Source organism: Dermacentor variabilis, unplaced genomic scaffold (assembly GCF_050947875.1).
Source record: "Dermacentor variabilis isolate Ectoservices unplaced genomic scaffold, ASM5094787v1 scaffold_12, whole genome shotgun sequence".
NCBI classification, from domain to species: Eukaryota; Metazoa; Arthropoda; class Arachnida; order Ixodida; family Ixodidae; genus Dermacentor; species Dermacentor variabilis.
Window position 1 is genome coordinate 9,459,089 of NW_027460280.1, and position 10,231 is coordinate 9,469,319.

General features: G+C 42.9%; 1 long non-coding RNA gene across 2 annotated transcripts; it reads left to right on the forward strand.

Annotated features, from left to right (window-relative positions):
* The first annotated feature begins 805 nt into the window (after positions 1 to 805).
* Positions 806 to 5,127, forward strand: LOC142566147 (uncharacterized). 2 transcript variants are annotated; one of them, XR_012824984.1, is made up of 3 exons: positions 806 to 1,125; positions 1,287 to 2,402; positions 4,968 to 5,127. It is a non-coding gene; the product is annotated as an uncharacterized LOC142566147 (long non-coding RNA). The 2 variants fall into 2 exon arrangements; XR_012824983.1 differs by having other exon boundaries at positions 1,287 to 2,398.
* Positions 5,128 to 10,231: the final 5,104 nt, after the last annotated feature.

The window sequence follows — 10,231 nt, forward strand, 5'->3', positions numbered from 1 at the left end:
CAAGGAAGCACGGGTCACACAATGCAGATTCGGATACTGCCAGAGCTCACCGAGGCGAAAGCCGCACTGCCGCACCACCACATATGCGGCTTTCCGCCAAGTGACACAGAACCTACAACCAACACACAAGCAACGTTGAACAACGCGCGGTCCGCGCGGGCCAGAGAACGATCACGCCAAGAACGAGCACGCCACGGCGTCGCTCGGCCGGCGCCACCATCATGCCTACTCAAAAATCCCTAAACGATCTTGCCCCTAGGCTTAAAAAGACGTCTTGTTGGGCGAGTTGGTCACAATTCATCTTGGCTACTAGGCGCGAAAACACACACGACACAAGGAAGGAGACGGGACAAAGCGCGGGACAGAGACGGGACAGGGACAGGTGGCCCTAGGCACCTAGGATCAGGTCACGTGAGGGATTTTTGTACGACAATTAGACGCACGCCCCTCGCCCACCCTGTGGCTCCGGCGAGTTGGCACCCTGCGCTATGGTATGTTTCTATGGGCCCCGCGCGCGTGCGCAAGGGGACTAGCACGGAGAAAGGAAGGAGAGACCCTACCACAGATCACCTATACAAACTTAGAGAAGGGAAACTGTACCTTCCACAGTGCTACGGAAATAAGCGTAGCGGTGGCGTCGTGAACTAAAGTATGCGACCACAGGTGGCGCTGTACAACAGGAAACGGCAACAGGGAAGTGAGAAGTTGTGGTGGTTTTAAACGAGATGGGATCCACTTCAATTACAGGCTAGCACGAGAAGTGGGCTGGCGACTTGGGGGTCGCGCTGTTGCTTTTTGGCGTAAGCTGCTGACACGCACGTGGTAGTAGCGAAATGCCATACTAAAACGCTGCTGCCACGCACGGAAGTGACGTCAGAGTTATGATGACGTTGTTTAAACAAGTATGACGTGTTCCGGTTTATAGTTTTGCGCGCGCTGCTGGAGCTGCTTCAGCTTTTCAGCTTAGCTAAGACACAATTTTACGGTTTCTTACTGTATTGTGTGCTAGAATGTTGTTCTAGTTGCGCTGGAAGAATCGGATGGTGTTCGAACTTGCGATCACGAGCGACACTTGGACGCAACGCTGGAGCAGCTCGTTTCCTTATGCCTTGCAGCGCGTTTATGGTTGGTAGTGTGGTCTTATGTAGCTCCTGTTACGTTTTTCAGTGCTCTTGTTTGTTGAATTTGCTGTTGTGAATGGGGCACATGTTGGCTTTCAGTATGGCAGAACTTTTTTCTCTTATGGTAAAAACGTTTAAACGCGTTCTAAACTCTTGTCGCTGCAGCCAGAGTGCGGGAAGCCTCGAGCTCGCTTCTTCCCGGCGCCGCCCCGGCTTCGAGGGCCGCCGGGGACCTTCTCCATCGGCGTTGCCGCCGCTGGGAGACGACTCTCAAAAGTTCAGAGTTGGCAGACCGCAGCTCTGGGCCATCCGGCAAGCCGAAATTGCCGCTCGAGTTCAACGACTTCGAGCCGCCACCTGACAAAAACTGCCGGACCATTCTCTATTAAAGTTTCTTCTTCATCCTTCGTAGGATTGCTGTTGCATATATTGCCCGAGTAAGTGCTGTTGCAATTTTTTTACGGCAATGTCGCATTTACCTCTACTGTTTCTTGTCTTGCATCTTCATGCTGTTTCCCTGTTTACCTCGGATTTTGGTGGCTAGCGAATCGCGACTTGCTTGTGCACCTGCTCGTTACAGTTCAAAAGGCACATGTTGAGCAACCTGAATGTAAACTATGAAGACAAATATTGCAAAAGGTGGCCCAGCCACTCATAGCTCTACTTTGGTTCAATTTTGTTGTAAAGTTTGGCTGTCTTGAAGACCGAGAAATTTTCTTAAATTTCTTCCAGCTAGTTTGCTAAGCTGCTATTTAGTATTGCTTCTTATGATGGCGCTGTGCGAGGTACCAGGTTTGCGCAAATGTTCCTCGCAACTTGTTTGTAGACATGACGTAGCTTCATTGCAGGAACCTGCATTTTGTTATACATGTGAAATGCATGCTAATATGACCAGTGTGGGCTTGCAGGTCCATGCATGCCGCTCTCAAGCAAATGCCGTTTCCATTGTATGAATCTTCCTTGACCTTGCTGCACTTCACAGGGCTTGTTTGGTTAATCCTTTTGTCTGTGCAATAGAATGCTCATAGGTCTTGAGCTTTACCCTGATCCTTTTGTCCAACAAAAAAAAAACTCTTTAGGCATTGCGTTAGGGAACATATCTGGGTGATAATGTGACAATCTTTGCCTCTATAACCTTTCTTTTCTCCCATCTTCAGTGAAGTTGTCAACCACCTGTCCCTTTGTTCGAACAGAGTGCCATGCATTGACAGAAATTCTCATCACAACAAGAAAATCTCTGAAGGAAATTTTTGAAACTGACTAGGACTTCGTCTTGGGCAAGTTGGTGAAATCTGCGACGCATTCTTTTTTTTTTTTTTGTGCGCAAAAAGATATTTATAGAAGAAGGACGCATGAAAGTGCGAACTACCAACTGACTTAATGATTCAAAGGATGGAAGATAGGGTACAAATTTTGTGCACATGCAAGAGGCGAATGTTGTGACAGTGCTAGTTTGTCTAGTAATGCTACAAATCGGCATTAAACAAGTGCACTTCTGGGGAATTAAGGCAGTTGAAGTGCTACTGACATGTGCACCATCTCTCTGATAAAATATTCCTTCGCGAGTTCATGTGCTGTTTTGTTGCTACTTCTGCCCAGGATCACAATGTTGGAAAGCACGGCTCACATGAGCAGGCCTTGCAATGTGCGCTGCACCATCCGGTTTATTTAAATTGTTTGAATGCTCCCTCAAATAGTCATTTAGGCATTGGGCCGTTTGGTCTACATAGAACTTGCCACAGCCGAGAGGTATCTCATAGACCAACCCACAGCACAATGCAAAATGGTTGGCATGATTTTTCATACACCCTTGTCTCGTGGTATGAGAGCCACTAGCAAAATTATTTGCTTTCACGTCGATAAATGTTGTACACTGTTGCACACATTTTTGGCGTGACAGAATGGGTCTTTTTTTTTTGCATGAGTGCGAACATTCATAGCGATGGAAACACAAAAATTGTTTCAAGTGAGGCACTAGATCACCCAGAGCAACGATCTAAAGAAAACATGTATTTTATGTTAATCTTGATTTATTAAACAATTTTCTCGCCCTAATGTGGCAAAGAGGACATCTTAACCTCTACACGGACAGGCAGAAGAATGACAATTCCGAACATTTGCCTGCTCCTAACCCCAGTTATTGGCAAATCAGTTCTGTAGAAACCCGCAAGATCAAGGAGGGTACACGAAAAGGAAAATTCTTGAGACCCATATGGGTTTTTAAAAAAAGGCGGTGACTGGTGACACGCGTAGTAGAGGCGAAATGCCATACCAAAACGCTACTGCCATGCACGGAAGTGATGTCACATTTTTGACCACGTGATTGTGACGTTTAAACAAGTATGGCGTGTTCCAGTTAACAATTTTGCTACAGTTTGCGCGCGCTGCTTCCACTTTTGATCTTAGTTAAAACATAAATTTATGGTTCCTTACTGTATTGTGTAGCAAAATATGCTAGTTAGTTGTGCTGGGACAACCGAAATGTGCCTGAGCTTGCGATCATGAGCGACACTTGGGCCCACGCCTAAAGCAACTCATTTCCTTATACCTTGCAGTGCCTGTTATGGTTCATAACGTGGTTTTGTGCAGCTTACTGTTCAGTTTTTCAGTGCTGTTGCTCTTGTTTGCTGAATTTGTTGTAAATGGAGCTCGTGAGTGTCTTCAGCTTGGCGGCACTTTCTTCTCTTATGACAGAAAGGTTTAAAATATTTCTAAACGTTTGTTGCTGTCGCTTACTTGAGTACGTTGATCGTGAAGACTTTTCCTTTTTTTTTTCCATCTTTCGTGGGGCTTTGCATAATGTGCGAGTAAGTGAGCTGTCGCAAATTTTTATGGCACTCAATGCAGCGTTTACCTCTACTCTTCGTCTACTGTACGGTTTCCCTAATCACGGATTTCTCGGCTCGATTGTGAATCACGACTTGCTTGAGAACCTGCTAGAAAGCCCAAAGAAGGCTACAGCATCTACATTCTGCGCCTGCTCACAACACTTCAAAATGCACATGTTGAGAAACCCTAATCTAAACTATGAAAACCAGTATATAGGAACGTGTTCTACTCAGGCTCAATCTTGCTCTCAAATTAAGTTTGTCTTGAAGCCAGAATGCGGTGCAGCTTGTTTCCTAAACTGATATGTATACTAGCATTGTTGTTTCTTACGCTGTTATCTGAGGCACCATGCTTGCACGAACATTCTTCGCAACTTGTATGGAAATACGACGTAGATTCATTGTAGGAATCAAGCTTTGTGTCCTGTCCTTCTCTTGGATTTTATTTTCGCGCTATTCTTGAGCTCGAATCAGGAATTTGTCATTGTAGAACCTGCACTAAGTAGATGTGAAATGTAAAGACACTATACTGGTAGGTGGGTGTACGCAAATGTGTAAGTTTCTAGGCTCATGCCAATCAAGAAAATGCCAATTTTTCATCCCGTGAGTCTTTCTTCACCTTGTGGAATTTCGCAAGCCTTGTTTCAGTCATCCCTTGGTATCCGTTGCAGCAGCTCAGTGTCTATAGCGCCCTGCTGAGCACAAGCTCAGTGGTTTGATTCCCGGCTCTAACAGCCACAGTTTGATGGGGGTGAAACGTAAAAACACTTGCATTTGAGCTTTGGGCGCACTTTAAGGAATCTCCGGTGGTCAAAATAAACTAGAACCTACGATGTAAACCACAGTGAAGTTACATGTCAAAACCTCACAGTTAAAGTAATCTCTTGATCTGTATAACAAAATTCTGATAAGTTTTATCCCTTAGCATGATCCTCTTGTCTAATAAAAACTTTTTAAGGCATTGTGTAAAAATATGTTTTGGATGACTACTGAGTATTTTTTCTCAAATCTTTTTCAGCACCAAACCGAAGAAGTTGTCGATCACTTTGGACTTTTCTCAAACAGGGTGTTGTCCGGTGATTGAATTTCTCTTCACACAAGGACAGATTGTGAAGGAGATTTTGTAAACTATCAGCAGCAGTAGAGAACGAGGCACAAAGAATAAAGGAAATTGATAAACCCAATTTTCTGTTATTTACTATGTTGTGAAGGAAGCAGACAGTGAAGCTGGACAATATGTAGGGGAAATCATAATGTAGAAATAATAAGTAAAGAGGAAGTTAAAGTTGATAGAAAGACAACTTGCTGAAGGTGGGAACCGAACCCCCATACTGTGCATTAAGCATGCCGTGCATTGCCAATTAAGCTACTGATGTGGTCGTCCTCCCATTTACTTGGCTATCTGTGTATGTGTAAGGGGTAGTCCTGGGAGGGTTGGCCAGCACTGCTTCTCTCGGCCATGTCAGGGGATGTGGAACATCTCTAACTGATGATGTCAAATTGTATGACTTCAGGATTAGACAACTGGACAACAAGCCCTTAAATGCTCCCTCATGGCATCAAGGCAGCCAAAGAAAATACCTTTGACCAGTTGCTTGCTGCAAAGCTGATTTACTATGTGACTCCTGTTCTTAAAAAGGGATGTTCCACATGTGCTGTTGTTGGCTACGAGTGGTCCTGGCTAGCACTACTAGTGCTCTTTTTGTATGTGTACACAAATACCTAAGAAAGTGAACAAGGGAGGGCCCTCATGACAGCTTAACTGGTATAGCACAGTACGTATAATGTGGTTCAGCTCCCACCTTTTCATCCACTTTCATTTCCTTTATTTCTACATTTCAATGAAACACAATTTCCCCTGTGCTTTCTCTGGCTTTGTAGTCTGTTTTTTCATATAGTAAAAAGAAGGCTGCCTCAAGTTCATACAGGCCGCTTCAGTATTTTTGTACAATCCCATAAGAAAAGGCATTTGTTCCCCTTGGCTAAAGAAATACAGAATCCAGGTTTGTGCAATTTATCTGATATGTCCACATTTTGGGACAAAGTCTTCATGGACTATCTGGAAGCAGTGGCGAAGCCAGTGGGTAACAAACTGGGCACAAGCCCTCACTCCCCCCCCCTCCCCTCCCCCGTGCACACACACACACACACACATACAAAATTTCTATCTATATGGGATCTGCCCAGCCCCCTTTCCGTCCGCAGTCATGTTGGTGCAGCCCGTCCACCTGCTCTCCCTATAAAAAAAATTTTGGCTATGCCACTGTGTTGAAATATGTGCCACAGTAGTCATCAATGTTTTAAGAAATTGAGGAAGAAGCTAAACAAGTGAAATGTCGAAGAAAGTTCTCAGGTGTGTTGCTCATGCATGGCAACATGCCAGACTGCATGGCGAAATTTGGTTTGCGATGCACTCTGGCATGTTTGAAACATGCGTGCCAACTGCACGCTAGCCTAGCCTGATCACTACTGCTGTGCACAATTAAAGTCATGCTTTTGACATCAATTAAACAGTAATCTGATTTAGAGAAAAGCATGCTTCTGCATACTTTTGCCCTTTCACTTGCTGGCTCTGCTGGTTGTTGCCAAGCTGGATGATCGTGTAGCTGGTGGATCGGCATTCCTGACCCCTTCAACTTGAGCACAAGCCTCAGGTATCTCCTTTTCTTTTGCACAACCTATACCTTGCAGCAGTTGTTGCAGTTCATAGTGTACATCTGTGCAACTTGCACTCTACATTCCAGTTTTGTACTTTATGTTTTGTTTGGTTTGCTGTTGGTTAGCCCTCATTAGTCCTACCACACATCTACTGTTCTGAACCATGTTCACGATATTTAACTATATAAGGAACTTCCTTGTTACTTGATTTGCCTTTACATATGAGAATTGGATCAGAACTACCCTACTTTGTTCATACATGGTCAATCACACTCGTGTCTTGTTGGTTAGCAGCTCCACAGTGAAGCATGTCCAATAGTGTACCTTATGTGATTTGGATGTGTGGACAAAAGCACAGGTGCACACCTCGCATTTAGCCAGATATTTTATCAGGTGCTGTATTTTCCAACCAGTTATTTAATTTACTAGTTTTACCTTTCATCTAAGTGCGGATGCTACTGAACTGCTATCACTGGGGCTGGCAATATTATATATAATATATGCTACCTTTGCAACTTGGTCCCTGTTAAAGCTTGAAGAAAAATAATCCTATAATACAAGCAGTCACATAATGTACCCCTGGAAAAAGATGGTTCATTTGCAAAACCTACTCGACATAATTTATTAATAAAAAAAAATGGGGTGAGACAGATGGAATGCCCTTCCTGAAATTATAAAAGGCAAAGTAGACTGGTCTCATTTTTTTCTACACCACCACAGCTGTGGTGCATGCTGGTAATTGCACTACAGCTGAGTTGCGAACAGAGAGCATATAAAATGTGTAATCCACCGAGTCTTTTTGATCATAGGCAACAGTTTTTTTCGTTGAAGCATTGTGACATTATAGTAAAGGAATAAACTGTTGCGTCCCTGTATGCTGCAATGAAATGCAAAGGAACAAAATTCTCTAAGTCTTTATTTCTTTCAAAAAGACAACAGCTTGCCACAGGAACACATGTTTAAGGACTATAGCAAGTTAGCCTGACAGAAAAGCAAGTAAAATTTTTTTGTTGGTTTGATTTCGTGAAAAACTGCTGTGGCTGCTAGTGCAGCTTGTAAAACTTAGGCAAATGGAACGTGGCAATCGTGCATTTTCACCACAATGGACACGACGATGCTGTGAAAGGCACAAAGATGTGAACAAATGAAAGGATCAGTCATGTGCAGTGAAGTCTTAGAAGTAAGAGAGGCTTTGAAGACATGCAGCAATACCAGATAAATATAACGGACAAATGAGCATTCAGTATGAAGTGCTGCTCACACGGCCAGGCTTGGCCATTGTAAACAAGAACAAACATGCATTGCTCGGTCTGTATACCTGCGCTCATCTGCTATACAATAGTCCTAGCCACATCCCTGACCATCAAAAATCTACCCATTCATTTAGATGGTTAGATAACATTGCTTTCTTGAACTCCTGGCATTGTTGATAGACAGCACTTTAACTGCAGGGCTACAGTTGCGTATTAGTGAATGCGTCTTGTGACATAAGCAAATTGTAACCACTCGGGCTCAACAAAGAATTAACCTCACGCTCATATATTCAAGAAAAAAAACAGTTCACCCAAGCATTTCTATACTTTCTGCAGGAAAAGAAAAATGCAATAGAAAGCATAACCAACGCTTCACAACCTTGCATTCAACTGGTCACTTTTAAGCATTATTGCTCATCTTTAAGGTCCTTTAATGAATCAAGAAAACGTGCCAACAAGCACCTTGTAACAAAAATCGTGCAACCCAACTTTGTTGCTTCGTACAACTATTAGAGTGCTTGAAAACAGCAAGTCAAATAAGCCATAAAGCTTACCATTTAAGAAAATCCTTTGCTGGGCTAGTTGGTTCATTATCAGTCTAATAGCGGAAAGTGCAAACTTCAAACGGGACAGAAAGAGAGTCCTGTGTCTGTCTCTCTATCCATCTCGTTTGAAGTTTCTGCTTTCCTTATTCCATTCAAAGCTTACTGCTTCCAAGTTCCTCATAGTGTATGTGATATTAACCATAGCAAAAGCATTTTCTTCAAGCAAATAAACATCATTAAGTAAATTTCAATGCATGTCCTTATATTTAAACATGCATGCAGATTATATCCTTGGTCGAGTCACTGCTGAAATGTAAACACATGACCACCACCATTTATATGCAAGGTGTCGTAATTTGGGATCGTCAAGCTTGGATATTAATGCAAAACGTCATTGGAGAGCAACTTTTTTTTTCTTCCTTTATATACTTCCTTGAGTATTTTCTGCCGCAAACAGAAAAGAATCTGCTTCACATAGCTGGTGCATGTTAACAGATGCAAGCTTTGAAACACATGCCATTCACATTGAGATAATGAACTTTCACGTCTCCAGCCCCTCAACTTGGCCAGAAGTGTAGTCGCTGAATATGCACTCTGACCACCACCACTGCTTCCACAAAACTCATGTTGGTGAATATGCAAACTCTATAACTATTACGCAGTGCCTTCCCACCGTGTTCCAAATTCTCCTAAGAACTACAAGTAACATGGCAGGAAAAAAGCATGCATCTGCGTGCTAGGCATGGTGAGATTGGTCTATTAGGTGCTAAATTGCAGCAAATCCATTGCCTTTGTTGCAATACACTATAAGCAAAGCTTTCCTGAATCATTACATTTACATACTATGCAAAGAGATACATGATCTCTGCACTTGTTTTTTATTTCTATACCATCTGCTTTAAATGCAAATGAAAGGTCTCATATGGCGTTATGGTATGCAACGACGACTTGCAGCTGAATGCATCATTTTGCAACTGGTGACAAAAGCATTGTGAGCAGTGGTATATGTACGTAGAAGTATGGCTTTTAGAAAATTTAGCAACGTTGAGTCGGGTATTGCTAAAAAAAAGTTTGTGAAACTGTTTTGAAGGTGTTAAGACACAGCAGTGCATGTCACAAAGATGCATGCATGTCTATGGCATTTGCACTGCCTTGCAGCATTGTTAGACATCATATACTACAAGCATAGCCTCCCATACACTTTTGTCAGGATTATATTGGTTATGCTGGGCACCTCGTAAATTTTTCACAGTCATGCTAAGAAATTTACTACTGCACCCAAGACCCAAACAGAGTTTCCTTTGTCTGTATCTGACCATAACCTTCGAAATCTTGTAGTGAAAGGACACCAGGATGGCAGATGCTTAGAGGAAGTTTATTCAACGGAGTTCCTGAAGGAGGCAAAATTGTCAACCTTAACACTGCTCAAAGAAATCACTGATGTAAAAAGTTTTGCATTGCTGTTCCATGTTTCCTATTATTTGTATGTGGTACCTGAAGGTAAAATATTAATAAAGCTCTTGAAGGGAACAGTGCTAAAAACAGGACAATGAGAGGAGATCCAACACTGTGCTGACTAGAACCAATATTTATTGCATGTTGATATCAATATATACTGGATGTACAATTGGGTGCAGAAAAAAACAGATGATGACGTACAATATGATTGTTAAGAGAACGAAATCACAGGCTGAATAGATGCATGATTTTACAGCTGTGTAGTGATAGTGGAGGCATGCCGACACAATTTTCAGAATATTTATGGATGGCAATATTGCTCAGTGGCTATGGTGTTGGGCTGCTGAGCACGAGGTCGCGGGATCGAA